At 47.8% G+C, this 25,984-nt stretch overlaps 18 non-coding genes across 18 annotated transcripts; all 18 read left to right on the forward strand.

Moving 5' to 3' along the window:
* Positions 1-525: 525 nt before the first annotated feature.
* LOC142717104 (U2 spliceosomal RNA) lies at positions 526-716 on the forward strand. Its single transcript, XR_012871776.1, has one exon. It is a non-coding gene; the product is annotated as a U2 spliceosomal RNA (small nuclear RNA).
* A 1,277-nt stretch (positions 717-1,993) lies between these two features.
* Positions 1,994-2,184, forward strand: LOC142717105 (U2 spliceosomal RNA). Its single transcript, XR_012871777.1, has one exon. It is a non-coding gene; the product is annotated as a U2 spliceosomal RNA (small nuclear RNA).
* Positions 2,185-3,484: 1,300 nt separating this feature from the next.
* On the forward strand, positions 3,485-3,675 carry LOC142717106 (U2 spliceosomal RNA). Its single transcript, XR_012871778.1, has one exon. It is a non-coding gene; the product is annotated as a U2 spliceosomal RNA (small nuclear RNA).
* A 1,295-nt stretch (positions 3,676-4,970) lies between these two features.
* LOC142717107 (U2 spliceosomal RNA) lies at positions 4,971-5,161 on the forward strand. Its single transcript, XR_012871779.1, has one exon. It is a non-coding gene; the product is annotated as a U2 spliceosomal RNA (small nuclear RNA).
* A 1,312-nt stretch (positions 5,162-6,473) lies between these two features.
* LOC142717108 (U2 spliceosomal RNA) lies at positions 6,474-6,664 on the forward strand. Its single transcript, XR_012871780.1, has one exon. It is a non-coding gene; the product is annotated as a U2 spliceosomal RNA (small nuclear RNA).
* Positions 6,665-7,968: 1,304 nt separating this feature from the next.
* Positions 7,969-8,159, forward strand: LOC142717110 (U2 spliceosomal RNA). Its single transcript, XR_012871781.1, has one exon. It is a non-coding gene; the product is annotated as a U2 spliceosomal RNA (small nuclear RNA).
* Positions 8,160-9,459: 1,300 nt separating this feature from the next.
* Positions 9,460-9,650, forward strand: LOC142717112 (U2 spliceosomal RNA). The gene has a single exon (XR_012871783.1). It is a non-coding gene; the product is annotated as a U2 spliceosomal RNA (small nuclear RNA).
* A 1,299-nt stretch (positions 9,651-10,949) lies between these two features.
* LOC142717113 (U2 spliceosomal RNA) lies at positions 10,950-11,140 on the forward strand. Its single transcript, XR_012871784.1, has one exon. It is a non-coding gene; the product is annotated as a U2 spliceosomal RNA (small nuclear RNA).
* Positions 11,141-12,436: 1,296 nt separating this feature from the next.
* Positions 12,437-12,627, forward strand: LOC142717114 (U2 spliceosomal RNA). The gene has a single exon (XR_012871785.1). It is a non-coding gene; the product is annotated as a U2 spliceosomal RNA (small nuclear RNA).
* Positions 12,628-13,919: 1,292 nt separating this feature from the next.
* Positions 13,920-14,110, forward strand: LOC142717115 (U2 spliceosomal RNA). Its single transcript, XR_012871786.1, has one exon. It is a non-coding gene; the product is annotated as a U2 spliceosomal RNA (small nuclear RNA).
* Positions 14,111-15,398: 1,288 nt separating this feature from the next.
* LOC142717116 (U2 spliceosomal RNA) lies at positions 15,399-15,589 on the forward strand. Its single transcript, XR_012871787.1, has one exon. It is a non-coding gene; the product is annotated as a U2 spliceosomal RNA (small nuclear RNA).
* A 1,280-nt stretch (positions 15,590-16,869) lies between these two features.
* LOC142717040 (U2 spliceosomal RNA) lies at positions 16,870-17,060 on the forward strand. Its single transcript, XR_012871718.1, has one exon. It is a non-coding gene; the product is annotated as a U2 spliceosomal RNA (small nuclear RNA).
* A 1,300-nt stretch (positions 17,061-18,360) lies between these two features.
* On the forward strand, positions 18,361-18,551 carry LOC142717041 (U2 spliceosomal RNA). Its single transcript, XR_012871719.1, has one exon. It is a non-coding gene; the product is annotated as a U2 spliceosomal RNA (small nuclear RNA).
* A 1,288-nt stretch (positions 18,552-19,839) lies between these two features.
* On the forward strand, positions 19,840-20,030 carry LOC142717042 (U2 spliceosomal RNA). Its single transcript, XR_012871720.1, has one exon. It is a non-coding gene; the product is annotated as a U2 spliceosomal RNA (small nuclear RNA).
* Positions 20,031-21,322: 1,292 nt separating this feature from the next.
* LOC142717044 (U2 spliceosomal RNA) lies at positions 21,323-21,513 on the forward strand. The gene has a single exon (XR_012871721.1). It is a non-coding gene; the product is annotated as a U2 spliceosomal RNA (small nuclear RNA).
* A 1,296-nt stretch (positions 21,514-22,809) lies between these two features.
* Positions 22,810-23,000, forward strand: LOC142717045 (U2 spliceosomal RNA). Its single transcript, XR_012871722.1, has one exon. It is a non-coding gene; the product is annotated as a U2 spliceosomal RNA (small nuclear RNA).
* Positions 23,001-24,288: 1,288 nt separating this feature from the next.
* On the forward strand, positions 24,289-24,479 carry LOC142717047 (U2 spliceosomal RNA). Its single transcript, XR_012871724.1, has one exon. It is a non-coding gene; the product is annotated as a U2 spliceosomal RNA (small nuclear RNA).
* Positions 24,480-25,783: 1,304 nt separating this feature from the next.
* On the forward strand, positions 25,784-25,974 carry LOC142717048 (U2 spliceosomal RNA). Its single transcript, XR_012871725.1, has one exon. It is a non-coding gene; the product is annotated as a U2 spliceosomal RNA (small nuclear RNA).
* Positions 25,975-25,984: the final 10 nt, after the last annotated feature.

The raw sequence follows: 25,984 nt of genomic DNA on the forward strand, positions 1-25,984 counted from the left end.
GCAACACTGAGTGACTGACTGAGCCTCACCGTCTTATATAAAGTTCAGACGGAACTTTGCACGTGTCATAGTGGAGCCCTCAGGATTCCAGAGCCAGCTTTCTGACATCATAATGGGGCCTCAGAGATAAAAGCCTGGGCCCAGGCAGTGTTGGTCAGTGCTGCTCAGCAGGCAGCACTGGACTGGACTGGATTACAGCTGATACAAGGTGTGAAGGAACAAGGGGTGGCTGTGGGCATGCACTTGCTGCCGCTGCCAGTGTTTATCTGCATGGCAGCAGGGCATTTGGGCGTTGCCAGGAAGGCGTTTTTATGTAGATTCCTCCTCTTTCAGCACTGCATTGTGGTGCAAGCAAAAGAAGCAAATCCTGTCTGGCTTCCTCTCCGGCCTTTATTCACCTCCCGTGTAGCTGTGAGTGTGTGAGCCTGCAGGGCCCCATGGAATTGCCTAGAAGTAGGCTGAATCGCTGCAAGGGCTGAACAGCAGTATCGGGCAGGCTCGGGCAACGCGCGGCCCGTTCGGGTTATCGCTTCTCGGCCTTTTGGCTAAGATCAAGTGTAGTATCTGTTCTTATCAGTTTAATATCTGATACGTCCCCTATCTGGGGACCATATATTAAATGGATTTTTAGAACAGGGAGATGGAAATAGAGCTTGCTCTGTCCACTCCACGCATTGACCTGGTATTGCAGTATTTCCAGGACCGGTGCACCCTTTCCTTATGTGTTGACTAAAAGCAGATTCCAAAAGTGTTTTTTGTCTTTGCTATTGTTTCTGTCTTTCTGAAGGGATCTCCCCTTTTAATCCCATTATTTCAACACCTGTTGGACAATGCATGAGTGATAATGAGCTCATTGATTAAATGCAATTAATGAATAGATTGCCACCTCTTGTTGTGTGTCGTCTGTGTTTCTGTGTTTCCGGCATTTCACATTGGAACACCTCATTCACCTTCCTTGTCTTCTCTCCGCCCTCCCTTTTAGGTAAGTTAAAGAGCTGCACCTGAGCCAGCCACTGATTGATTGATTGATTGATTGATTGATTGATTGATTGATTGCAGCACAACAGTCAAATAGTGGAGTGGAGTAGGGGAACAGCAAACAGCCAATAAAGCAGCCCGCCCGCTCGCCTGCCCGCCACAATGGACCTACCTGTGTACACTAGATGGATGTGATGGAATGTACTGTCGTCCCTACATTTCAAGAAGAAGTAAGAATTGCAGTTGCAACAAAGCCTTGCTTGCCTACAAAGAGAGCAGCAATTTGGATTTGTTACTATGTTACCTAGAAGAATAACAAACTGTGCAAGGATGGAGGTTGTAGGAGCAAGGAGAAGTTGTCTGTAAAGTTGGTGGATGCCTATTTTCCATTTTGCAGTCCCTTGTCTCCCTCTTGTGGCCTCCTGGAGGCAACTAGCTGTGCAAAAAAAAGACAGCCTGGCGGCCGGCTGTTGCAGTGTTGCCCTCTCAGGCAACACTGAGTGACTGACTGAGCCTCACCGTCTTATATAAAGTTCAGACGGAACTTTGCACGTGTCATAGTGGAGCCCTCAGGATTCCAGAGCCAGCTTTCTGACATCATAATGGGGCCTCAGAGATAAAAGCCTGGGCCCAGGCAGTGTTGGTCAGTGCTGCTCAGCAGGCAGCACTGGACTGGACTGGATTACAGCTGATACAAGGTGTGAAGGAACAAGGGGTGGCTGTGGGCATGCACTTGCTGCCGCTGCCAGTGTTTATCTGCATGGCAGCAGGGCATTTGGGCGTTGCCAGGAAGGCGTTTTTATGTAGATTCCTCCTCTTTCAGCACTGCATTGTGGTGCAAGCAAAAGAAGCAAATCCTGTCTGGCTTCCTCTCCGGCCTTTATTCACCTCCCGTGTAGCTGTGAGTGTGTGAGCCTGCAGGGCCCCATGGAATTGCCTAGAAGTAGGCTGAATCGCTGCAAGGGCTGAACAGCAGTATCGGGCAGGCTCGGGCAACGCGCGGCCCGTTCGGGTTATCGCTTCTCGGCCTTTTGGCTAAGATCAAGTGTAGTATCTGTTCTTATCAGTTTAATATCTGATACGTCCCCTATCTGGGGACCATATATTAAATGGATTTTTAGAACAGGGAGATGGAAATAGAGCTTGCTCTGTCCACTCCACGCATTGACCTGGTATTGCAGTATTTCCAGGACCGGTGCACCCTTTCCTTATGTGTTGACTAAAAGCAGATTCCAAAAGTGTTTTTTGTCTTTGCTATTGTTTCTGTCTTTCTGAAGGGATCTCCCCTTTTAATCCCATTATTTCAACACCTGTTGGACAATGCATGAGTGATAATGAGCTCATTGATTAAATGCAATTAATGAATAGATTGCCACCTCTTGTTGTGTGTCGTCTGTGTTTCTGTGTTTCCGGCATTTCACATTGGAACACCTCATTCACCTTCCTTGTCTTCTCTCCGCCCTCCCTTTTAGGTAAGTTAAAGAGCTGCACCTGAGCCAGCCACTGATTGATTGATTGCTTGATTGATTGATTGATTGATTGATTGATTGATTGATTGATTGATTGATGCAGCACAACAGTCAAATAGTGGAGTGGAGTAGGGGAACAGCAAACAGCCAATAAAGCAGCCCGCCCGCTCGCCTGCCCGCCACAATGGACCTACCTGTGTACACTAGATGGATGTGATGGAATGTACTGTCGTCCCTACATTTCAAGAAGAAGTAAGAATTGCAGTTGCAACAAAGCCTTGCTTGCCTACAAAGAGAGCAGCAATTTGGATTTGTTACTATGTTACCTAGAAGAATAACAAACTGTGCAAGGATGGAGGTTGTAGGAGCAAGGAGAAGTTGTCTGTAAAGTTGGTGGATGCCTATTTTCCATTTTGCAGTCCCTTGTCTCCCTCTTGTGGCCTCCTGGAGGCAACTAGCTGTGCAAAAAAAAGACAGCCTGGCGGCCGGCTGTTGCAGTGTTGCCCTCTCAGGCAACACTGAGTGACTGACTGAGCCTCACCGTCTTATATAAAGTTCAGACGGAACTTTGCACGTGTCATAGTGGAGCCCTCAGGATTCCAGAGCCAGCTTTCTGACATCATAATGGGGCCTCAGAGATAAAAGCCTGGGCCCAGGCAGTGTTGGTCAGTGCTGCTCAGCAGGCAGCACTGGACTGGACTGGATTACAGCTGATACAAGGTGTGAAGGAACAAGGGGTGGCTGTGGGCATGCACTTGCTGCCGCTGCCAGTGTTTATCTGCATGGCAGCAGGGCATTTGGGCGTTGCCAGGAAGGCGTTTTTATGTAGATTCCTCCTCTTTCAGCACTGCATTGTGGTGCAAGCAAAAGAAGCAAATCCTGTCTGGCTTCCTCTCCGGCCTTTATTCACCTCCCGTGTAGCTGTGAGTGTGTGAGCCTGCAGGGCCCCATGGAATTGCCTAGAAGTAGGCTGAATCGCTGCAAGGGCTGAACAGCAGTATCGGGCAGGCTCGGGCAACGCGCGGCCCGTTCGGGTTATCGCTTCTCGGCCTTTTGGCTAAGATCAAGTGTAGTATCTGTTCTTATCAGTTTAATATCTGATACGTCCCCTATCTGGGGACCATATATTAAATGGATTTTTAGAACAGGGAGATGGAAATAGAGCTTGCTCTGTCCACTCCACGCATTGACCTGGTATTGCAGTATTTCCAGGACCGGTGCACCCTTTCCTTATGTGTTGACTAAAAGCAGATTCCAAAAGTGTTTTTTGTCTTTGCTATTGTTTCTGTCTTTCTGAAGGGATCTCCCCTTTTAATCCCATTATTTCAACACCTGTTGGACAATGCATGAGTGATAATGAGCTCATTGATTAAATGCAATTAATGAATAGATTGCCACCTCTTGTTGTGTGTCGTCTGTGTTTCTGTGTTTCCGGCATTTCACATTGGAACACCTCATTCACCTTCCTTGTCTTCTCTCCGCCCTCCCTTTTAGGTAAGTTAAAGAGCTGCACCTGAGCCAGCCACTGATTGATTGATTGATTGATTGATTGATTGATTGATTGATTGATTGATTGATTGATTGATGCAGCACAACAGTCAAATAGTGGAGTGGAGTAGGGGAACAGCAAACAGCCAATAAAGCAGCCCGCCCGCTCGCCTGCCCGCCACAATGGACCTACCTGTGTACACTAGATGGATGTGATGGAATGTACTGTCGTCCCTACATTTCAAGAAGAAGTAAGAATTGCAGTTGCAACAAAGCCTTGCTTGCCTACAAAGAGAGCAGCAATTTGGATTTGCTACTATGTTACCTAGAAGAATAACAAACTGTGCAAGGATGGAGGTTGTAGGAGCAAGGAGAAGTTGTCTGTAAAGTTGGTGGATGCCTATTTTCCATTTTGCAGTCCCTTGTCTCCCTCTTGTGGCCTCCTGGAGGCAACTAGCTGTGCAAATAAAGACAGCCTGGCGGCCGGCTGTTGCAGTGTTGCCCTCTCAGGCAACACTGAGTGACTGACTGAGCCTCACCGTCTTATATAAAGTTCAGACGGAACTTTGCACGTGTCATAGTGGAGCCCTCAGGATTCCAGAGCCAGCTTTCTGACATCATAATGGGGCCTCAGAGATAAAAGCCTGGGCCCAGGCAGTGTTGGTCAGTGCTGCTCAGCAGGCAGCACTGGACTGGACTGGATTACAGCTGATACAAGGTGTGAAGGAACAAGGGGTGGCTGTGGGCATGCACTTGCTGCCGCTGCCAGTGTTTATCTGCATGGCAGCAGGGCATTTGGGCGTTGCCAGGAAGGCGTTTTTATGTAGATTCCTCCTCTTTCAGCACTGCATTGTGGTGCAAGCAAAAGAAGCAAATCCTGTCTGGCTTCCTCTCCGGCCTTTATTCACCTCCCGTGTAGCTGTGAGTGTGGGAGCCTGCAGGGCCCCATGGAATTGCCTAGAAGTAGGCTGAATCGCTGCAAGGGCTGAACAGCAGTATCGGGCAGGCTCGGGCAACGCGCGGCCCGTTCGGGTTATCGCTTCTCGGCCTTTTGGCTAAGATCAAGTGTAGTATCTGTTCTTATCAGTTTAATATCTGATACGTCCCCTATCTGGGGACCATATATTAAATGGATTTTTAGAACAGGGAGATGGAAATAGAGCTTGCTCTGTCCACTCCACGCATTGACCTGGTATTGCAGTATTTCCAGGACCGGTGCACCCTTTCCTTATGTGTTGACTAAAAGCAGATTCCAAAAGTGTTTTTTGTCTTTGCTATTGTTTCTGTCTTTCTGAAGGGATCTCCCCTTTTAATCCCATTATTTCAACACCTGTTGGACAATGCATGAGTGATAATGAGCTCATTGATTAAATGCAATTAATGAATAGATTGCCACCTCTTGTTGTGTGTCGTCTGTGTTTCTGTGTTTCCGGCATTTCACATTGGAACACCTCATTCACCTTCCTTGTCTTCTCTCCGCCCTCCCTTTTAGGTAAGTTAAAGAGCTGCACCTGAGCCAGCCACTGATTGATTGATTGCTTGATTGATTGATTGATTGATTGATTGATTGATTGATTGATTGATTGATTGATTGATTGATGCAGCACAACAGTCAAATAGTGGAGTGGAGTAGGGGAACAGCAAACAGCCAATAAAGCAGCCCGCCCGCTCGCCTGCCCGCCACAATGGACCTACCTGTGTACACTAGATGGATGTGATGGAATGTACTGTCGTCCCTACATTTCAAGAAGAAGTAAGAATTGCAGTTGCAACAAAGCCTTGCTTGCCTACAAAGAGAGCAGCAATTTGGATTTGTTACTATGTTACCTAGAAGAATAACAAACTGTGCAAGGATGGAGGTTGTAGGAGCAAGGAGAAGTTGTCTGTAAAGTTGGTGGATGCCTATTTTCCATTTTGCAGTCCCTTGTCTCCCTCTTGTGGCCTCCTGGAGGCAACTAGCTGTGCAAAAAAAAGACAGCCTGGCGGCCGGCTGTTGCAGTGTTGCCCTCTCAGGCAACACTGAGTGACTGACTGAGCCTCACCGTCTTATATAAAGTTCAGACGGAACTTTGCACGTGTCATAGCGGAGCCCTCAGGATTCCAGAGCCAGCTTTCTGACATCATAATGGGGCCTCAGAGATAAAAGCCTGGGCCCAGGCAGTGTTGGTCAGTGCTGCTCAGCAGGCAGCACTGGACTGGACTGGATTACAGCTGATACAAGGTGTGAAGGAACAAGGGGTGGCTGTGGGCATGCACTTGCTGCCGCTGCCAGTGTTTATCTGCATGGCAGCAGGGCATTTGGGCGTTGCCAGGAAGGCGTTTTTATGTAGATTCCTCCTCTTTCAGCACTGCATTGTGGTGCAAGCAAAAGAAGCAAATCCTGTCTGGCTTCCTCTCCGGCCTTTATTCACCTCCCGTGTAGCTGTGAGTGTGTGAGCCTGCAGGGCCCCATGGAATTGCCTAGAAGTAGGCTGAATCGCTGCAAGGGCTGAACAGCAGTATCGGGCAGGCTCGGGCAACGCGCGGCCCGTTCGGGTTATCGCTTCTCGGCCTTTTGGCTAAGATCAAGTGTAGTATCTGTTCTTATCAGTTTAATATCTGATACGTCCCCTATCTGGGGACCATATATTAAATGGATTTTTAGAACAGGGAGATGGAAATAGAGCTTGCTCTGTCCACTCCACGCATTGACCTGGTATTGCAGTATTTCCAGGACCGGTGCACCCTTTCCTTATGTGTTGACTAAAAGCAGATTCCAAAAGTGTTTTTTGTCTTTGCTATTGTTTCTGTCTTTCTGAAGGGATCTCCCCTTTTAATCCCATTATTTCAACACCTGTTGGACAATGCATGAGTGATAATGAGCTCATTGATTAAATGCAATTAATGAATAGATTGCCACCTCTTGTTGTGTGTCGTCTGTGTTTCTGTGTTTCCGGCATTTCACATTGGAACACCTCATTCACCTTCCTTGTCTTCTCTCCGCCCTCCCTTTTAGGTAAGTTAAAGAGCTGCACCTGAGCCAGCCACTGATTGATTGATTGATTGATTGATTGATTGATTGATTGATTGATTGATTGATTGATTGATTGATTGATGCAGCACAACAGTCAAATAGTGGAGTGGAGTAGGGGAACAGCAAACAGCCAATAAAGCAGCCCGCCCGCTCGCCTGCCCGCCACAATGGACCTACCTGTGTACACTAGATGGATGTGATGGAATGTACTGTCGTCCCTACATTTCAAGAAGAAGTAAGAATTGCAGTTGCAACAAAGCCTTGCTTGCCTACAAAGAGAGCAGCAATTTGGATTTGTTACTATGTTACCTAGAAGAATAACAAACTGTGCAAGGATGGAGGTTGTAGGAGCAAGGAGAAGTTGTCTGTAAAGTTGGTGGATGCCTATTTTCCATTTTGCAGTCCCTTGTCTCCCTCTTGTGGCCTCCTGGAGGCAACTAGCTGTGCAAAAAAAAGACAGCCTGGCGGCCGGCTGTTGCAGTGTTGCCCTCTCAGGCAACACTGAGTGACTGACTGAGCCTCACCGTCTTATATAAAGTTCAGACGGAACTTTGCACGTGTCATAGTGGAGCCCTCAGGATTCCAGAGCCAGCTTTCTGACATCATAATGGGGCCTCAGAGATAAAAGCCTGGGCCCAGGCAGTGTTGGTCAGTGCTGCTCAGCAGGCAGCACTGGACTGGACTGGATTACAGCTGATACAAGGTGTGAAGGAACAAGGGGTGGCTGTGGGCATGCACTTGCTGCCGCTGCCAGTGTTTATCTGCATGGCAGCAGGGCATTTGGGCGTTGCCAGGAAGGCGTTTTTATGTAGATTCCTCCTCTTTCAGCACTGCATTGTGGTGCAAGCAAAAGAAGCAAATCCTGTCTGGCTTCCTCTCCGGCCTTTATTCACCTCCCGTGTAGCTGTGAGTGTGTGAGCCTGCAGGGCCCCATGGAATTGCCTAGAAGTAGGCTGAATCGCTGCAAGGGCTGAACAGCAGTATCGGGCAGGCTCGGGCAACGCGCGGCCCGTTCGGGTTATCGCTTCTCGGCCTTTTGGCTAAGATCAAGTGTAGTATCTGTTCTTATCAGTTTAATATCTGATACGTCCCCTATCTGGGGACCATATATTAAATGGATTTTTAGAACAGGGAGATGGAAATAGAGCTTGCTCTGTCCACTCCACGCATTGACCTGGTATTGCAGTATTTCCAGGACCGGTGCACCCTTTCCTTATGTGTTGACTAAAAGCAGATTCCAAAAGTGTTTTTTGTCTTTGCTATTGTTTCTGTCTTTCTGAAGGGATCTCCCCTTTTAATCCCATTATTTCAACACCTGTTGGACAATGCATGAGTGATAATGAGCTCATTGATTAAATGCAATTAATGAATAGATTGCCACCTCTTGTTGTGTGTCGTCTGTGTTTCTGTGTTTCCGGCATTTCACATTGGAACACCTCATTCACCTTCCTTGTCTTCTCTCCGCCCTCCCTTTTAGGTAAGTTAAAGAGCTGCACCTGAGCCAGCCACTGATTGATTGATTGATTGATTGATTGATTGATTGATTGATTGATTGATTGATTGATTGATTGATGCAGCACAACAGTCAAATAGTGGAGTGGAGTAGGGGAACAGCAAACAGCCAATAAAGCAGCCCGCCCGCTCGCCTGCCCGCCACAATGGACCTACCTGTGTACACTAGATGGATGTGATGGAATGTACTGTCGTCCCTACATTTCAAGAAGAAGTAAGAATTGCAGTTGCAACAAAGCCTTGCTTGCCTACAAAGAGAGCAGCAATTTGGATTTGTTACTATGTTACCTAGAAGAATAACAAACTGTGCAAGGATGGAGGTTGTAGGAGCAAGGAGAAGTTGTCTGTAAAGTTGGTGGATGCCTATTTTCCATTTTGCAGTCCCTTGTCTCCCTCTTGTGGCCTCCTGGAGGCAACTAGCTGTGCAAAAAAAAGACAGCCTGGCGGCCGGCTGTTGCAGTGTTGCCCTCTCAGGCAACACTGAGTGACTGACTGAGCCTCACCGTCTTATATAAAGTTCAGACGGAACTTTGCACGTGTCATAGTGGAGCCCTCAGGATTCCAGAGCCAGCTTTCTGACATCATAATGGGGCCTCAGAGATAAAAGCCTGGGCCCAGGCAGTGTTGGTCAGTGCTGCTCAGCAGGCAGCACTGGACTGGACTGGATTACAGCTGATACAAGGTGTGAAGGAACAAGGGGTGGCTGTGGGCATGCACTTGCTGCCGCTGCCAGTGTTTATCTGCATGGCAGCAGGGCATTTGGGCGTTGCCAGGAAGGCGTTTTTATGTAGATTCCTCCTCTTTCAGCACTGCATTGTGGTGCAAGCAAAAGAAGCAAATCCTGTCTGGCTTCCTCTCCGGCCTTTATTCACCTCCCGTGTAGCTGTGAGTGTGTGAGCCTGCAGGGCCCCATGGAATTGCCTAGAAGTAGGCTGAATCGCTGCAAGGGCTGAACAGCAGTATCGGGCAGGCTCGGGCAACGCGCGGCCCGTTCGGGTTATCGCTTCTCGGCCTTTTGGCTAAGATCAAGTGTAGTATCTGTTCTTATCAGTTTAATATCTGATACGTCCCCTATCTGGGGACCATATATTAAATGGATTTTTAGAACAGGGAGATGGAAATAGAGCTTGCTCTGTCCACTCCACGCATTGACCTGGTATTGCAGTATTTCCAGGACCGGTGCACCCTTTCCTTATGTGTTGACTAAAAGCAGATTCCAAAAGTGTTTTTTGTCTTTGCTATTGTTTCTGTCTTTCTGAAGGGATCTCCCCTTTTAATCCCATTATTTCAACACCTGTTGGACAATGCATGAGTGATAATGAGCTCATTGATTAAATGCAATTAATGAATAGATTGCCACCTCTTGTTGTGTGTCGTCTGTGTTTCTGTGTTTCCGGCATTTCACATTGGAACACCTCATTCACCTTCCTTGTCTTCTCTCCGCCCTCCCTTTTAGGTAAGTTAAAGAGCTGCACCTGAGCCAGCCACTGATTGATTGATTGATTGATTGATTGATTGATTGATTGATTGATTGATTGATTGATTGATTGATGCAGCACAACAGTCAAATAGTGGAGTGGAGTAGGGGAACAGCAAACAGCCAATAAAGCAGCCCGCCCGCTCGCCTGCCCGCCACAATGGACCTACCTGTGTACACTAGATGGATGTGATGGAATGTACTGTCGTCCCTACATTTCAAGAAGAAGTAAGAATTGCAGTTGCAACAAAGCCTTGCTTGCCTACAAAGAGAGCAGCAATTTGGATTTGTTACTATGTTACCTAGAAGAATAACAAACTGTGCAAGGATGGAGGTTGTAGGAGCAAGGAGAAGTTGTCTGTAAAGTTGGTGGATGCCTATTTTCCATTTTGCAGTCCCTTGTCTCCCTCTTGTGGCCTCCTGGAGGCAACTAGCTGTGCAAATAAAGACAGCCTGGCGGCCGGCTGTTGCAGTGTTGCCCTCTCAGGCAACACTGAGTGACTGACTGAGCCTCACCGTCTTATATAAAGTTCAGACGGAACTTTGCACGTGTCATAGTGGAGCCCTCAGGATTCCAGAGCCAGCTTTCTGACATCATAATGGGGCCTCAGAGATAAAAGCCTGGGCCCAGGCAGTGTTGGTCAGTGCTGCTCAGCAGGCAGCACTGGACTGGACTGGATTACAGCTGATACAAGGTGTGAAGGAACAAGGGTTGGCTGTGGGCATGCACTTGCTGCCGCTGCCAGTGTTTATCTGCATGGCAGCAGGGCATTTGGGCGTTGCCAGGAAGGCGTTTTTATGTAGATTCCTCCTCTTTCAGCACTGCATTGTGGTGCAAGCAAAAGAAGCAAATCCTGTCTGGCTTCCTCTCCGGCCTTTATTCACCTCCCGTGTAGCTGTGAGTGTGTGAGCCTGCAGGGCCCCATGGAATTGCCTAGAAGTAGGCTGAATCGCTGCAAGGGCTGAACAGCAGTATCGGGCAGGCTCGGGCAACGCGCGGCCCGTTCGGGTTATCGCTTCTCGGCCTTTTGGCTAAGATCAAGTGTAGTATCTGTTCTTATCAGTTTAATATCTGATACGTCCCCTATCTGGGGACCATATATTAAATGGATTTTTAGAACAGGGAGATGGAAATAGAGCTTGCTCTGTCCACTCCACGCATTGACCTGGTATTGCAGTATTTCCAGGACCGGTGCACCCTTTCCTTATGTGTTGACTAAAAGCAGATTCCAAAAGTGTTTTTTGTCTTTGCTATTGTTTCTGTCTTTCTGAAGGGATCTCCCCTTTTAATCCCATTATTTCAACACCTGTTGGACAATGCATGAGTGATAATGAGCTCATTGATTAAATGCAATTAATGAATAGATTGCCACCTCTTGTTGTGTGTCGTCTGTGTTTCTGTGTTTCCGGCATTTCACATTGGAACACCTCATTCACCTTCCTTGTCTTCTCTCCGCCCTCCCTTTTAGGTAAGTTAAAGAGCTGCACCTGAGCCAGCCACTGATTGATTGATTGATTGATTGATTGATTGATTGATTGATTGATTGATTGATTGATTGATGCAGCACAACAGTCAAATAGTGGAGTGGAGTAGGGGAACAGCAAACAGCCAATAAAGCAGCCCGCCCGCTCGCCTGCCCGCCACAATGGACCTACCTGTGTACACTAGATGGATGTGATGGAATGTACTGTCGTCCCTACATTTCAAGAAGAAGTAAGAATTGCAGTTGCAACAAAGCCTTGCTTGCCTACAAAGAGAGCAGCAATTTGGATTTGTTACTATGTTACCTAGAAGAATAACAAACTGTGCAAGGATGGAGGTTGTAGGAGCAAGGAGAAGTTGTCTGTAAAGTTGGTGGATGCCTATTTTCCATTTTGCAGTCCCTTGTCTCCCTCTTGTGGCCTCCTGGAGGCAACTAGCTGTGCAAAAAAAAGACAGCCTGGCGGCCGGCTGTTGCAGTGTTGCCCTCTCAGGCAACACTGAGTGACTGACTGAGCCTCACCGTCTTATATAAAGTTCAGACGGAACTTTGCACGTGTCATAGTGGAGCCCTCAGGATTCCAGAGCCAGCTTTCTGACATCATAATGGGGCCTCAGAGATAAAAGCCTGGGCCCAGGCAGTGTTGGTCAGTGCTGCTCAGCAGGCAGCACTGGACTGGACTGGATTACAGCTGATACAAGGTGTGAAGGAACAAGGGGTGGCTGTGGGCATGCACTTGCTGCCGCTGCCAGTGTTTATCTGCATGGCAGCAGGGCATTTGGGCGTTGCCAGGAAGGCGTTTTTATGTAGATTCCTCCTCTTTCAGCACTGCATTGTGGTGCAAGCAAAAGAAGCAAATCCTGTCTGGCTTCCTCTCCGGCCTTTATTCACCTCCCGTGTAGCTGTGAGTGTGTGAGCCTGCAGGGCCCCATGGAATTGCCTAGAAGTAGGCTGAATCGCTGCAAGGGCTGAACAGCAGTATCGGGCAGGCTCGGGCAACGCGCGGCCCGTTCGGGTTATCGCTTCTCGGCCTTTTGGCTAAGATCAAGTGTAGTATCTGTTCTTATCAGTTTAATATCTGATACGTCCCCTATCTGGGGACCATATATTAAATGGATTTTTAGAACAGGGAGATGGAAATAGAGCTTGCTCTGTCCACTCCACGCATTGACCTGGTATTGCAGTATTTCCAGGACCGGTGCACCCTTTCCTTATGTGTTGACTAAAAGCAGATTCCAAAAGTGTTTTTTGTCTTTGCTATTGTTTCTGTCTTTCTGAAGGGATCTCCCCTTTTAATCCCATTATTTCAACACCTGTTGGACAATGCATGAGTGATAATGAGCTCATTGATTAAATGCAATTAATGAATAGATTGCCACCTCTTGTTGTGTGTCGTCTGTGTTTCTGTGTTTCCGGCATTTCACATTGGAACACCTCATTCACCTTCCTTGTCTTCTCTCCGCCCTCCCTTTTAGGTAAGTTAAAGAGCTGCACCTGAGCCAGCCACTGATTGATTGATTGATTGATTGATTGATTGATTGATTGATTGATTGATTGATTGATGCAGCACAACAGTCAAATAGTGGAGTGGAGTAGGGGAACAGCAAACAGCCAATAAAGCAACCCGCCCGCTCGCCTGCCCGCCACAATGGACCTACCTGTGTACACTAGATGGATGTGATGGAATGTACTGTCGTCCCTACATTTCAAGAAGAAGTAAGAATTGCAGTTGCAACAAAGCCTTGCTTGCCTACAAAGAGAGCAGCAATTTGGATTTGTTACTATGTTACCTAGAAGAATAACAAACTGTGCAAGGATGGAGGTTGTAGGAGCAAGGAGAAGTTGTCTGTAAAGTTGGTGGATGCCTATTTTCCATTTTGCAGTCCCTTGTCTCCCTCTTGTGGCCTCCTGGAGGCAACTAGCTGTGCAAAAAAAAGACAGCCTGGCGGCCGGCTGTTGCAGTGTTGCCCTCTCAGGCAACACTGAGTGACTGACTGAGCCTCACCGTCTTATATAAAGTTCAGACGGAACTTTGCACGTGTCATAGTGGAGCCCTCAGGATTCCAGAGCCAGCTTTCTGACATCATAATGGGGCCTCAGAGATAAAAGCCTGGGCCCAGGCAGTGTTGGTCAGTGCTGCTCAGCAGGCAGCACTGGACTGGACTGGATTACAGCTGATACAAGGTGTGAAGGAACAAGGGGTGGCTGTGGGCATGCACTTGCTGCCGCTGCCAGTGTTTATCTGCATGGCAGCAGGGCATTTGGGCGTTGCCAGGAAGGCGTTTTTATGTAGATTCCTCCTCTTTCAGCACTGCATTGTGGTGCAAGCAAAAGAAGCAAATCCTGTCTGGCTTCCTCTCCGGCCTTTATTCACCTCCCGTGTAGCTGTGAGTGTGTGAGCCTGCAGGGCCCCATGGAATTGCCTAGAAGTAGGCTGAATCGCTGCAAGGGCTGAACAGCAGTATCGGGCAGGCTCGGGCAACGCGCGGCCCGTTCGGGTTATCGCTTCTCGGCCTTTTGGCTAAGATCAAGTGTAGTATCTGTTCTTATCAGTTTAATATCTGATACGTCCCCTATCTGGGGACCATATATTAAATGGATTTTTAGAACAGGGAGATGGAAATAGAGCTTGCTCTGTCCACTCCACGCATTGACCTGGTATTGCAGTATTTCCAGGACCGGTGCACCCTTTCCTTATGTGTTGACTAAAAGCAGATTCCAAAAGTGTTTTTTGTCTTTGCTATTGTTTCTGTCTTTCTGAAGGGATCTCCCCTTTTAATCCCATTATTTCAACACCTGTTGGACAATGCATGAGTGATAATGAGCTCATTGATTAAATGCAATTAATGAATAGATTGCCACCTCTTGTTGTGTGTCGTCTGTGTTTCTGTGTTTCCGGCATTTCACATTGGAACACCTCATTCACCTTCCTTGTCTTCTCTCCGCCCTCCCTTTTAGGTAAGTTAAAGAGCTGCACCTGAGCCAGCCACTGATTGATTGATTGATTGATTGATTGATTGATTGATTGATTGATTGATTGATGCAGCACAACAGTCAAATAGTGGAGTGGAGTAGGGGAACAGCAAACAGCCAATAAAGCAGCCCGCCCGCTCGCCTGCCCGCCACAATGGACCTACCTGTGTACACTAGATGGATGTGATGGAATGTACTGTCGTCCCTACATTTCAAGAAGAAGTAAGAATTGCAGTTGCAACAAAGCCTTGCTTGCCTACAAAGAGAGCAGCAATTTGGATTTGTTACTATGTTACCTAGAAGAATAACAAACTGTGCAAGGATGGAGGTTGTAGGAGCAAGGAGAAGTTGTCTGTAAAGTTGGTGGATGCCTATTTTCCATTTTGCAGTCCCTTGTCTCCCTCTTGTGGCCTCCTGGAGGCAACTAGCTGTGCAAAAAAAAGACAGCCTGGCGGCCGGCTGTTGCAGTGTTGCCCTCTCAGGCAACACTGAGTGACTGACTGAGCCTCACCGTCTTATATAAAGTTCAGACGGAACTTTGCACGTGTCATAGTGGAGCCCTCAGGATTCCAGAGCCAGCTTTCTGACATCATAATGGGGCCTCAGAGATAAAAGCCTGGGCCCAGGCAGTGTTGGTCAGTGCTGCTCAGCAGGCAGCACTGGACTGGACTGGATTACAGCTGATACAAGGTGTGAAGGAACAAGGGGTGGCTGTGGGCATGCACTTGCTGCCGCTGCCAGTGTTTATCTGCATGGCAGCAGGGCATTTGGGCGTTGCCAGGAAGGCGTTTTTATGTAGATTCCTCCTCTTTCAGCACTGCATTGTGGTGCAAGCAAAAGAAGCAAATCCTGTCTGGCTTCCTCTCCGGCCTTTATTCACCTCCCGTGTAGCTGTGAGTGTGTGAGCCTGCAGGGCCCCATGGAATTGCCTAGAAGTAGGCTGAATCGCTGCAAGGGCTGAACAGCAGTATCGGGCAGGCTCGGGCAACGCGCGGCCCGTTCGGGTTATCGCTTCTCGGCCTTTTGGCTAAGATCAAGTGTAGTATCTGTTCTTATCAGTTTAATATCTGATACGTCCCCTATCTGGGGACCATATATTAAATGGATTTTTAGAACAGGGAGATGGAAATAGAGCTTGCTCTGTCCACTCCACGCATTGACCTGGTATTGCAGTATTTCCAGGACCGGTGCACCCTTTCCTTATGTGTTGACTAAAAGCAGATTCCAAAAGTGTTTTTTGTCTTTGCTATTGTTTCTGTCTTTCTGAAGGGATCTCCCCTTTTAATCCCATTATTTCAACACCTGTTGGACAATGCATGAGTGATAATGAGCTCATTGATTAAATGCAATTAATGAATAGATTGCCACCTCTTGTTGTGTGTCGTCTGTGTTTCTGTGTTTCCGGCATTTCACATTGGAACACCTCATTCACCTTCCTTGTCTTCTCTCCGCCCTCCCTTTTAGGTAAGTTAAAGAGCTGCACCTGAGCCAGCCACTGATTGATTGATTGATTGATTGATTGATTGATTGATTGATTGATGCAGCACAACAGTCAAATAGTGGAGTGGAGTAGGGGAACAGCAAACAGCCAATAAAGCAGCCCGCCCGCTCGCCTGCCCGCCACAATGGACCTACCTGTGTACACTAGATGGATGTGATGGAATGTACTGTCGTCCCTACATTTCAAGAAGAAGTAAGAATTGCAGTTGCAACAAAGCCTTGCTTGCCTACAAAGAGAGCAGCAATTTGGATTTGTTACTATGTTACCTAGAAGAATAACAAACTGTGCAAGGATGGAGGTTGTAGGAGCAAGGAGAAGTTGTCTGTAAAGTTGGTGGATGCCTATTTTCCATTTTGCAGTCCCTTGTCTCCCTCTTGTGGCCTCCTGGAGGCAACTAGCTGTGCAAAAAAAAGACAGCCTGGCGGCCGGCTGTTGCAGTGTTGCCCTCTCAGGCAACACTGAGTGACTGACTGAGCCTCACCGTCTTATATAAAGTTCAGACGGAACTTTGCACGTGTCATAGTGGAGCCCTCAGGATTCCAGAGCCAGCTTTCTGACATCATAATGGGGCCTCAGAGATAAAAGCCTGGGCCCAGGCAGTGTTGGTCAGTGCTGCTCAGCAGGCAGCACTGGACTGGACTGGATTACAGCTGATACAAGGTGTGAAGGAACAAGGGGTGGCTGTGGGCATGCACTTGCTGCCGCTGCCAGTGTTTATCTGCATGGCAGCAGGGCATTTGGGCGTTGCCAGGAAGGCGTTTTTATGTAGATTCCTCCTCTTTCAGCACTGCATTGTGGTGCAAGCAAAAGAAGCAAATCCTGTCTGGCTTCCTCTCCGGCCTTTATTCACCTCCCGTGTAGCTGTGAGTGTGTGAGCCTGCAGGGCCCCATGGAATTGCCTAGAAGTAGGCTGAATCGCTGCAAGGGCTGAACAGCAGTATCGGGCAGGCTCGGGCAACGCGCGGCCCGTTCGGGTTATCGCTTCTCGGCCTTTTGGCTAAGATCAAGTGTAGTATCTGTTCTTATCAGTTTAATATCTGATACGTCCCCTATCTGGGGACCATATATTAAATGGATTTTTAGAACAGGGAGATGGAAATAGAGCTTGCTCTGTCCACTCCACGCATTGACCTGGTATTGCAGTATTTCCAGGACCGGTGCACCCTTTCCTTATGTGTTGACTAAAAGCAGATTCCAAAAGTGTTTTTTGTCTTTGCTATTGTTTCTGTCTTTCTGAAGGGATCTCCCCTTTTAATCCCATTATTTCAACACCTGTTGGACAATGCATGAGTGATAATGAGCTCATTGATTAAATGCAATTAATGAATAGATTGCCACCTCTTGTTGTGTGTCGTCTGTGTTTCTGTGTTTCCGGCATTTCACATTGGAACACCTCATTCACCTTCCTTGTCTTCTCTCCGCCCTCCCTTTTAGGTAAGTTAAAGAGCTGCACCTGAGCCAGCCACTGATTGATTGATTGATTGATTGATTGATTGATTGATTGATTGATTGATTGATTGATTGATTGATGCAGCACAACAGTCAAATAGTGGAGTGGAGTAGGGGAACAGCAAACAGCCAATAAAGCAGCCCGCCCGCTCGCCTGCCCGCCACAATGGACCTACCTGTGTACACTAGATGGATGTGATGGAATGTACTGTCGTCCCTACATTTCAAGAAGAAGTAAGAATTGCAGTTGCAACAAAGCCTTGCTTGCCTACAAAGAGAGCAGCAATTTGGATTTGTTACTATGTTACCTAGAAGAATAACAAACTGTGCAAGGATGGAGGTTGTAGGAGCAAGGAGAAGTTGTCTGTAAAGTTGGTGGATGCCTATTTTCCATTTTGCAGTCCCTTGTCTCCCTCTTGTGGCCTCCTGGAGGCAACTAGCTGTGCAAAAAAAAGACAGCCTGGCGGCCGGCTGTTGCAGTGTTGCCCTCTCAGGCAACACTGAGTGACTGACTGAGCCTCACCGTCTTATATAAAGTTCAGACGGAACTTTGCACGTGTCATAGTGGAGCCCTCAGGATTCCAGAGCCAGCTTTCTGACATCATAATGGGGCCTCAGAGATAAAAGCCTGGGCCCAGGCAGTGTTGGTCAGTGCTGCTCAGCAGGCAGCACTGGACTGGACTGGATTACAGCTGATACAAGGTGTGAAGGAACAAGGGGTGGCTGTGGGCATGCACTTGCTGCCGCTGCCAGTGTTTATCTGCATGGCAGCAGGGCATTTGGGCGTTGCCAGGAAGGCGTTTTTATGTAGATTCCTCCTCTTTCAGCACTGCATTGTGGTGCAAGCAAAAGAAGCAAATCCTGTCTGGCTTCCTCTCCGGCCTTTATTCACCTCCCGTGTAGCTGTGAGTGTGTGAGCCTGCAGGGCCCCATGGAATTGCCTAGAAGTAGGCTGAATCGCTGCAAGGGCTGAACAGCAGTATCGGGCAGGCTCGGGCAACGCGCGGCCCGTTCGGGTTATCGCTTCTCGGCCTTTTGGCTAAGATCAAGTGTAGTATCTGTTCTTATCAGTTTAATATCTGATACGTCCCCTATCTGGGGACCATATATTAAATGGATTTTTAGAACAGGGAGATGGAAATAGAGCTTGCTCTGTCCACTCCACGCATTGACCTGGTATTGCAGTATTTCCAGGACCGGTGCACCCTTTCCTTATGTGTTGACTAAAAGCAGATTCCAAAAGTGTTTTTTGTCTTTGCTATTGTTTCTGTCTTTCTGAAGGGATCTCCCCTTTTAATCCCATTATTTCAACACCTGTTGGACAATGCATGAGTGATAATGAGCTCATTGATTAAATGCAATTAATGAATAGATTGCCACCTCTTGTTGTGTGTCGTCTGTGTTTCTGTGTTTCCGGCATTTCACATTGGAACACCTCATTCACCTTCCTTGTCTTCTCTCCGCCCTCCCTTTTAGGTAAGTTAAAGAGCTGCACCTGAGCCAGCCACTGATTGATTGATTGATTGATTGATTGATTGATTGATTGATTGATTGATTGATGCAGCACAACAGTCAAATAGTGGAGTGGAGTAGGGGAACAGCAAACAGCCAATAAAGCAGCCCGCCCGCTCGCCTGCCCGCCACAATGGACCTACCTGTGTACACTAGATGGATGTGATGGAATGTACTGTCGTCCCTACATTTCAAGAAGAAGTAAGAATTGCAGTTGCAACAAAGCCTTGCTTGCCTACAAAGAGAGCAGCAATTTGGATTTGTTACTATGTTACCTAGAAGAATAACAAACTGTGCAAGGATGGAGGTTGTAGGAGCAAGGAGAAGTTGTCTGTAAAGTTGGTGGATGCCTATTTTCCATTTTGCAGTCCCTTGTCTCCCTCTTGTGGCCTCCTGGAGGCAACTAGCTGTGCAAAAAAAAGACAGCCTGGCGGCCGGCTGTTGCAGTGTTGCCCTCTCAGGCAACACTGAGTGACTGACTGAGCCTCACCGTCTTATATAAAGTTCAGACGGAACTTTGCACGTGTCATAGTGGAGCCCTCAGGATTCCAGAGCCAGCTTTCTGACATCATAATGGGGCCTCAGAGATAAAAGCCTGGGCCCAGGCAGTGTTGGTCAGTGCTGCTCAGCAGGCAGCACTGGACTGGACTGGATTACAGCTGATACAAGGTGTGAAGGAACAAGGGGTGGCTGTGGGCATGCACTTGCTGCCGCTGCCAGTGTTTATCTGCATGGCAGCAGGGCATTTGGGCGTTGCCAGGAAGGCGTTTTTATGTAGATTCCTCCTCTTTCAGCACTGCATTGTGGTGCAAGCAAAAGAAGCAAATCCTGTCTGGCTTCCTCTCCGGCCTTTATTCACCTCCCGTGTAGCTGTGAGTGTGTGAGCCTGCAGGGCCCCATGGAATTGCCTAGAAGTAGGCTGAATCGCTGCAAGGGCTGAACAGCAGTATCGGGCAGGCTCGGGCAACGCGCGGCCCGTTCGGGTTATCGCTTCTCGGCCTTTTGGCTAAGATCAAGTGTAGTATCTGTTCTTATCAGTTTAATATCTGATACGTCCCCTATCTGGGGACCATATATTAAATGGATTTTTAGAACAGGGAGATGGAAATAGAGCTTGCTCTGTCCACTCCACGCATTGACCTGGTATTGCAGTATTTCCAGGACCGGTGCACCCTTTCCTTATGTGTTGACTAAAAGCAGATTCCAAAAGTGTTTTTTGTCTTTGCTATTGTTTCTGTCTTTCTGAAGGGATCTCCCCTTTTAATCCCATTATTTCAACACCTGTTGGACAATGCATGAGTGATAATGAGCTCATTGATTAAATGCAATTAATGAATAGATTGCCACCTCTTGTTGTGTGTCGTCTGTGTTTCTGTGTTTCCGGCATTTCACATTGGAACACCTCATTCACCTTCCTTGTCTTCTCTCCGCCCTCCCTTTTAGGTAAGTTAAAGAGCTGCACCTGAGCCAGCCACTGATTGATTGATTGATTGATTGATTGATTGATTGATTGATTGATTGATTGATTGATGCAGCACAACAGTCAAATAGTGGAGTGGAGTAGGGGAACAGCAAACAGCCAATAAAGCAGCCCGCCCGCTCGCCTGCCCGCCACAATGGACCTACCTGTGTACACTAGATGGATGTGATGGAATGTACTGTCGTCCCTACATTTCAAGAAGAAGTAAGAATTGCAGTTGCAACAAAGCCTTGCTTGCCTACAAAGAGAGCAGCAATTTGGATTTGTTACTATGTTACCTAGAAGAATAACAAACTGTGCAAGGATGGAGGTTGTAGGAGCAAGGAGAAGTTGTCTGTAAAGTTGGTGGATGCCTATTTTCCATTTTGCAGTCCCTTGTCTCCCTCTTGTGGCCTCCTGGAGGCAACTAGCTGTGCAAAAAAAAGACAGCCTGGCGGCCGGCTGTTGCAGTGTTGCCCTCTCAGGCAACACTGAGTGACTGACTGAGCCTCACCGTCTTATATAAAGTTCAGACGGAACTTTGCACGTGTCATAGTGGAGCCCTCAGGATTCCAGAGCCAGCTTTCTGACATCATAATGGGGCCTCAGAGATAAAAGCCTGGGCCCAGGCAGTGTTGGTCAGTGCTGCTCAGCAGGCAGCACTGGACTGGACTGGATTACAGCTGATACAAGGTGTGAAGGAACAAGGGGTGGCTGTGGGCATGCACTTGCTGCCGCTGCCAGTGTTTATCTGCATGGCAGCAGGGCATTTGGGCGTTGCCAGGAAGGCGTTTTTATGTAGATTCCTCCTCTTTCAGCACTGCATTGTGGTGCAAGCAAAAGAAGCAAATCCTGTCTGGCTTCCTCTCCGGCCTTTATTCACCTCCCGTGTAGCTGTGAGTGTGTGAGCCTGCAGGGCCCCATGGAATTGCCTAGAAGTAGGCTGAATCGCTGCAAGGGCTGAACAGCAGTATCGGGCAGGCTCGGGCAACGCGCGGCCCGTTCGGGTTATCGCTTCTCGGCCTTTTGGCTAAGATCAAGTGTAGTATCTGTTCTTATCAGTTTAATATCTGATACGTCCCCTATCTGGGGACCATATATTAAATGGATTTTTAGAACAGGGAGATGGAAATAGAGCTTGCTCTGTCCACTCCACGCATTGACCTGGTATTGCAGTATTTCCAGGACCGGTGCACCCTTTCCTTATGTGTTGACTAAAAGCAGATTCCAAAAGTGTTTTTTGTCTTTGCTATTGTTTCTGTCTTTCTGAAGGGATCTCCCCTTTTAATCCCATTATTTCAACACCTGTTGGACAATGCATGAGTGATAATGAGCTCATTGATTAAATGCAATTAATGAATAGATTGCCACCTCTTGTTGTGTGTCGTCTGTGTTTCTGTGTTTCCGGCATTTCACATTGGAACACCTCATTCACCTTCCTTGTCTTCTCTCCGCCCTCCCTTTTAGGTAAGTTAAAGAGCTGCACCTGAGCCAGCCACTGATTGATTGATTGATTGATTGATTGATTGATTGATTGATTGATTGATTGATTGATTGATGCAGCACAACAGTCAAATAGTGGAGTGGAGTAGGGGAACAGCAAACAGCCAATAAAGCAGCCCGCCCGCTCGCCTGCCCGCCACAATGGACCTACCTGTGTACACTAGATGGATGTGATGGAATGTACTGTCGTCCCTACATTTCAAGAAGAAGTAAGAATTGCAGTTGCAACAAAGCCTTGCTTGCCTACAAAGAGAGCAGCAATTTGGATTTGTTACTATGTTACCTAGAAGAATAACAAACTGTGCAAGGATGGAGGTTGTAGGAGCAAGGAGAAGTTGTCTGTAAAGTTGGTGGATGCCTATTTTCCATTTTGCAGTCCCTTGTCTCCCTCTTGTGGCCTCCTGGAGGCAACTAGCTGTGCAAAAAAAAGACAGCCTGGCGGCCGGCTGTTGCAGTGTTGCCCTCTCAGGCAACACTGAGTGACTGACTGAGCCTCACCGTCTTATATAAAGTTCAGACGGAACTTTGCACGTGTCATAGTGGAGCCCTCAGGATTCCAGAGCCAGCTTTCTGACATCATAATGGGGCCTCAGAGATAAAAGCCTGGGCCCAGGCAGTGTTGGTCAGTGCTGCTCAGCAGGCAGCACTGGACTGGACTGGATTACAGCTGATACAAGGTGTGAAGGAACAAGGGGTGGCTGTGGGCATGCACTTGCTGCCGCTGCCAGTGTTTATCTGCATGGCAGCAGGGCATTTGGGCGTTGCCAGGAAGGCGTTTTTATGTAGATTCCTCCTCTTTCAGCACTGCATTGTGGTGCAAGCAAAAGAAGCAAATCCTGTCTGGCTTCCTCTCCGGCCTTTATTCACCTCCCGTGTAGCTGTGAGTGTGTGAGCCTGCAGGGCCCCATGGAATTGCCTAGAAGTAGGCTGAATCGCTGCAAGGGCTGAACAGCAGTATCGGGCAGGCTCGGGCAACGCGCGGCCCGTTCGGGTTATCGCTTCTCGGCCTTTTGGCTAAGATCAAGTGTAGTATCTGTTCTTATCAGTTTAATATCTGATACGTCCCCTATCTGGGGACCATATATTAAATGGATTTTTAGAACAGGGAGATGGAAATAGAGCTTGCTCTGTCCACTCCACGCATTGACCTGGTATTGCAGTATTTCCAGGACCGGTGCACCCTTTCCTTATGTGTTGACTAAAAGCAGATTCCAAAAGTGTTTTTTGTCTTTGCTATTGTTTCTGTCTTTCTGAAGGGATCTCCCCTTTTAATCCCATTATTTCAACACCTGTTGGACAATGCATGAGTGATAATGAGCTCATTGATTAAATGCAATTAATGAATAGATTGCCACCTCTTGTTGTGTGTCGTCTGTGTTTCTGTGTTTCCGGCATTTCACATTGGAACACCTCATTCACCTTCCTTGTCTTCTCTCCGCCCTCCCTTTTAGGTAAGTTAAAGAGCTGCACCTGAGCCAGCCACTGATTGATTGATTGATTGATTGATTGATTGATTGATTGATTGATTGATTGATGCAGCACAACAGTCAAATAGTGGAGTGGAGTAGGGGAACAGCAAACAGCCAATAAAGCAGCCCGCCCGCTCGCCTGCCCGCCACAATGGACCTACCTGTGTACACTAGATGGATGTGATGGAATGTACTGTCGTCCCTACATTTCAAGAAGAAGTAAGAATTGCAGTTGCAACAAAGCCTTGCTTGCCTACAAAGAGAGCAGCAATTTGGATTTGTTACTATGTTACCTAGAAGAATAACAAACTGTGCAAGGATGGAGGTTGTAGGAGCAAGGAGAAGTTGTCTGTAAAGTTGGTGGATGCCTATTTTCCATTTTGCAGTCCCTTGTCTCCCTCTTGTGGCCTCCTGGAGGCAACTAGCTGTGCAAAAAAAAGACAGCCTGGCGGCCGGCTGTTGCAGTGTTGCTCTCTCAGGCAACACTGAGTGACTGACTGAGCCTCACCGTCTTATATAAAGTTCAGACGGAACTTTGCACGTGTCATAGTGGAGCCCTCAGGATTCCAGAGCCAGCTTTCTGACATCATAATGGGGCCTCAGAGATAAAAGCCTGGGCCCAGGCAGTGTTGGTCAGTGCTGCTCAGCAGGCAGCACTGGACTGGACTGGATTACAGCTGATACAAGGTGTGAAGGAACAAGGGGTGGCTGTGGGCATGCACTTGCTGCCGCTGCCAGTGTTTATCTGCATGGCAGCAGGGCATTTGGGCGTTGCCAGGAAGGCGTTTTTATGTAGATTCCTCCTCTTTCAGCACTGCATTGTGGTGCAAGCAAAAGAAGCAAATCCTGTCTGGCTTCCTCTCCGGCCTTTATTCACCTCCCGTGTAGCTGTGAGTGTGTGAGCCTGCAGGGCCCCATGGAATTGCCTAGAAGTAGGCTGAATCGCTGCAAGGGCTGAACAGCAGTATCGGGCAGGCTCGGGCAACGCGCGGCCCGTTCGGGTTATCGCTTCTCGGCCTTTTGGCTAAGATCAAGTGTAGTATCTGTTCTTATCAGTTTAATATCTGATACGTCCCCTATCTGGGGACCATATATTAAATGGATTTTTAGAACAGGGAGATGGAAATAGAGCTTGCTCTGTCCACTCCACGCATTGACCTGGTATTGCAGTATTTCCAGGACCGGTGCACCCTTTCCTTATGTGTTGACTAAAAGCAGATTCCAAAAGTGTTTTTTGTCTTTGCTATTGTTTCTGTCTTTCTGAAGGGATCTCCCCTTTTAATCCCATTATTTCAACACCTGTTGGACAATGCATGAGTGATAATGAGCTCATTGATTAAATGCAATTAATGAATAGATTGCCACCTCTTGTTGTGTGTCGTCTGTGTTTCTGTGTTTCCGGCATTTCACATTGGAACACCTCATTCACCTTCCTTGTCTTCTCTCCGCCCTCCCTTTTAGGTAAGTTAAAGAGCTGCACCTGAGCCAGCCACTGATTGATTGATTGATTGATTGATTGATTGATTGATTGATTGATTGATTGATTGATTGATTGATTGATGCAGCACAACAGTCAAATAGTGGAGTGGAGTAGGGGAACAGCAAACAGCCAATAAAGCAGCCCGCCCGCTCGCCTGCCCGCCACAATGGACCTACCTGTGTACACTAGATGGATGTGATGGAATGTACTGTCGTCCCTACATTTCAAGAAGAAGTAAGAATTGCAGTTGCAACAAAGCCTTGCTTGCCTACAAAGAGAGCAGCAATTTGGATTTGTTACTATGTTACCTAGAAGAATAACAAACTGTGCAAGGATGGAGGTTGTAGGAGCAAGGAGAAGTTGTCTGTAAAGTTGGTGGATGCCTATTTTCCATTTTGCAGTCCCTTGTCTCCCTCTTGTGGCCTCCTGGAGGCAACTAGCTGTGCAAAAAAAAGACAGCCTGGCGGCCGGCTGTTGCAGTGTTGCCCTCTCAGGCAACACTGAGTGACTGACTGAGCCTCACCGTCTTATATAAAGTTCAGACGGAACTTTGCACGTGTCATAGTGGAGCCCTCAGGATTCCAGAGCCAGCTTTCTGACATCATAATGGGGCCTCAGAGATAAAAGCCTGGGCCCAGGCAGTGTTGGTCAGTGCTGCTCAGCAGGCAGCACTGGACTGGACTGGATTACAGCTGATACAAGGTGTGAAGGAACAAGGGGTGGCTGTGGGCATGCACTTGCTGCCGCTGCCAGTGTTTATCTGCATGGCAGCAGGGCATTTGGGCGTTGCCAGGAAGGCGTTTTTATGTAGATTCCTCCTCTTTCAGCACTGCATTGTGGTGCAAGCAAAAGAAGCAAATCCTGTCTGGCTTCCTCTCCGGCCTTTATTCACCTCCCGTGTAGCTGTGAGTGTGTGAGCCTGCAGGGCCCCATGGAATTGCCTAGAAGTAGGCTGAATCGCTGCAAGGGCTGAACAGCAGTATCGGGCAGGCTCGGGCAACGCGCGGCCCGTTCGGGTTATCGCTTCTCGGCCTTTTGGCTAAGATCAAGTGTAGTATCTGTTCTTATCAGTTTAATATCTGATACGTCCCCTATCTGGGGACCATATATTAAATGGATTTTTAGAACAGGGAGATGGAAATAGAGCTTGCTCTGTCCACTCCACGCATTGACCTGGTATTGCAGTATTTCCAGGACCGGTGCACCCTTTCCTTATGTGT

The sequence above is a fragment of the Rhinoderma darwinii genome, unplaced genomic scaffold, assembly GCF_050947455.1.
Source record: "Rhinoderma darwinii isolate aRhiDar2 unplaced genomic scaffold, aRhiDar2.hap1 Scaffold_4530, whole genome shotgun sequence".
In the NCBI taxonomy this organism is placed as follows: Eukaryota; Metazoa; Chordata; class Amphibia; order Anura; family Rhinodermatidae; genus Rhinoderma; species Rhinoderma darwinii.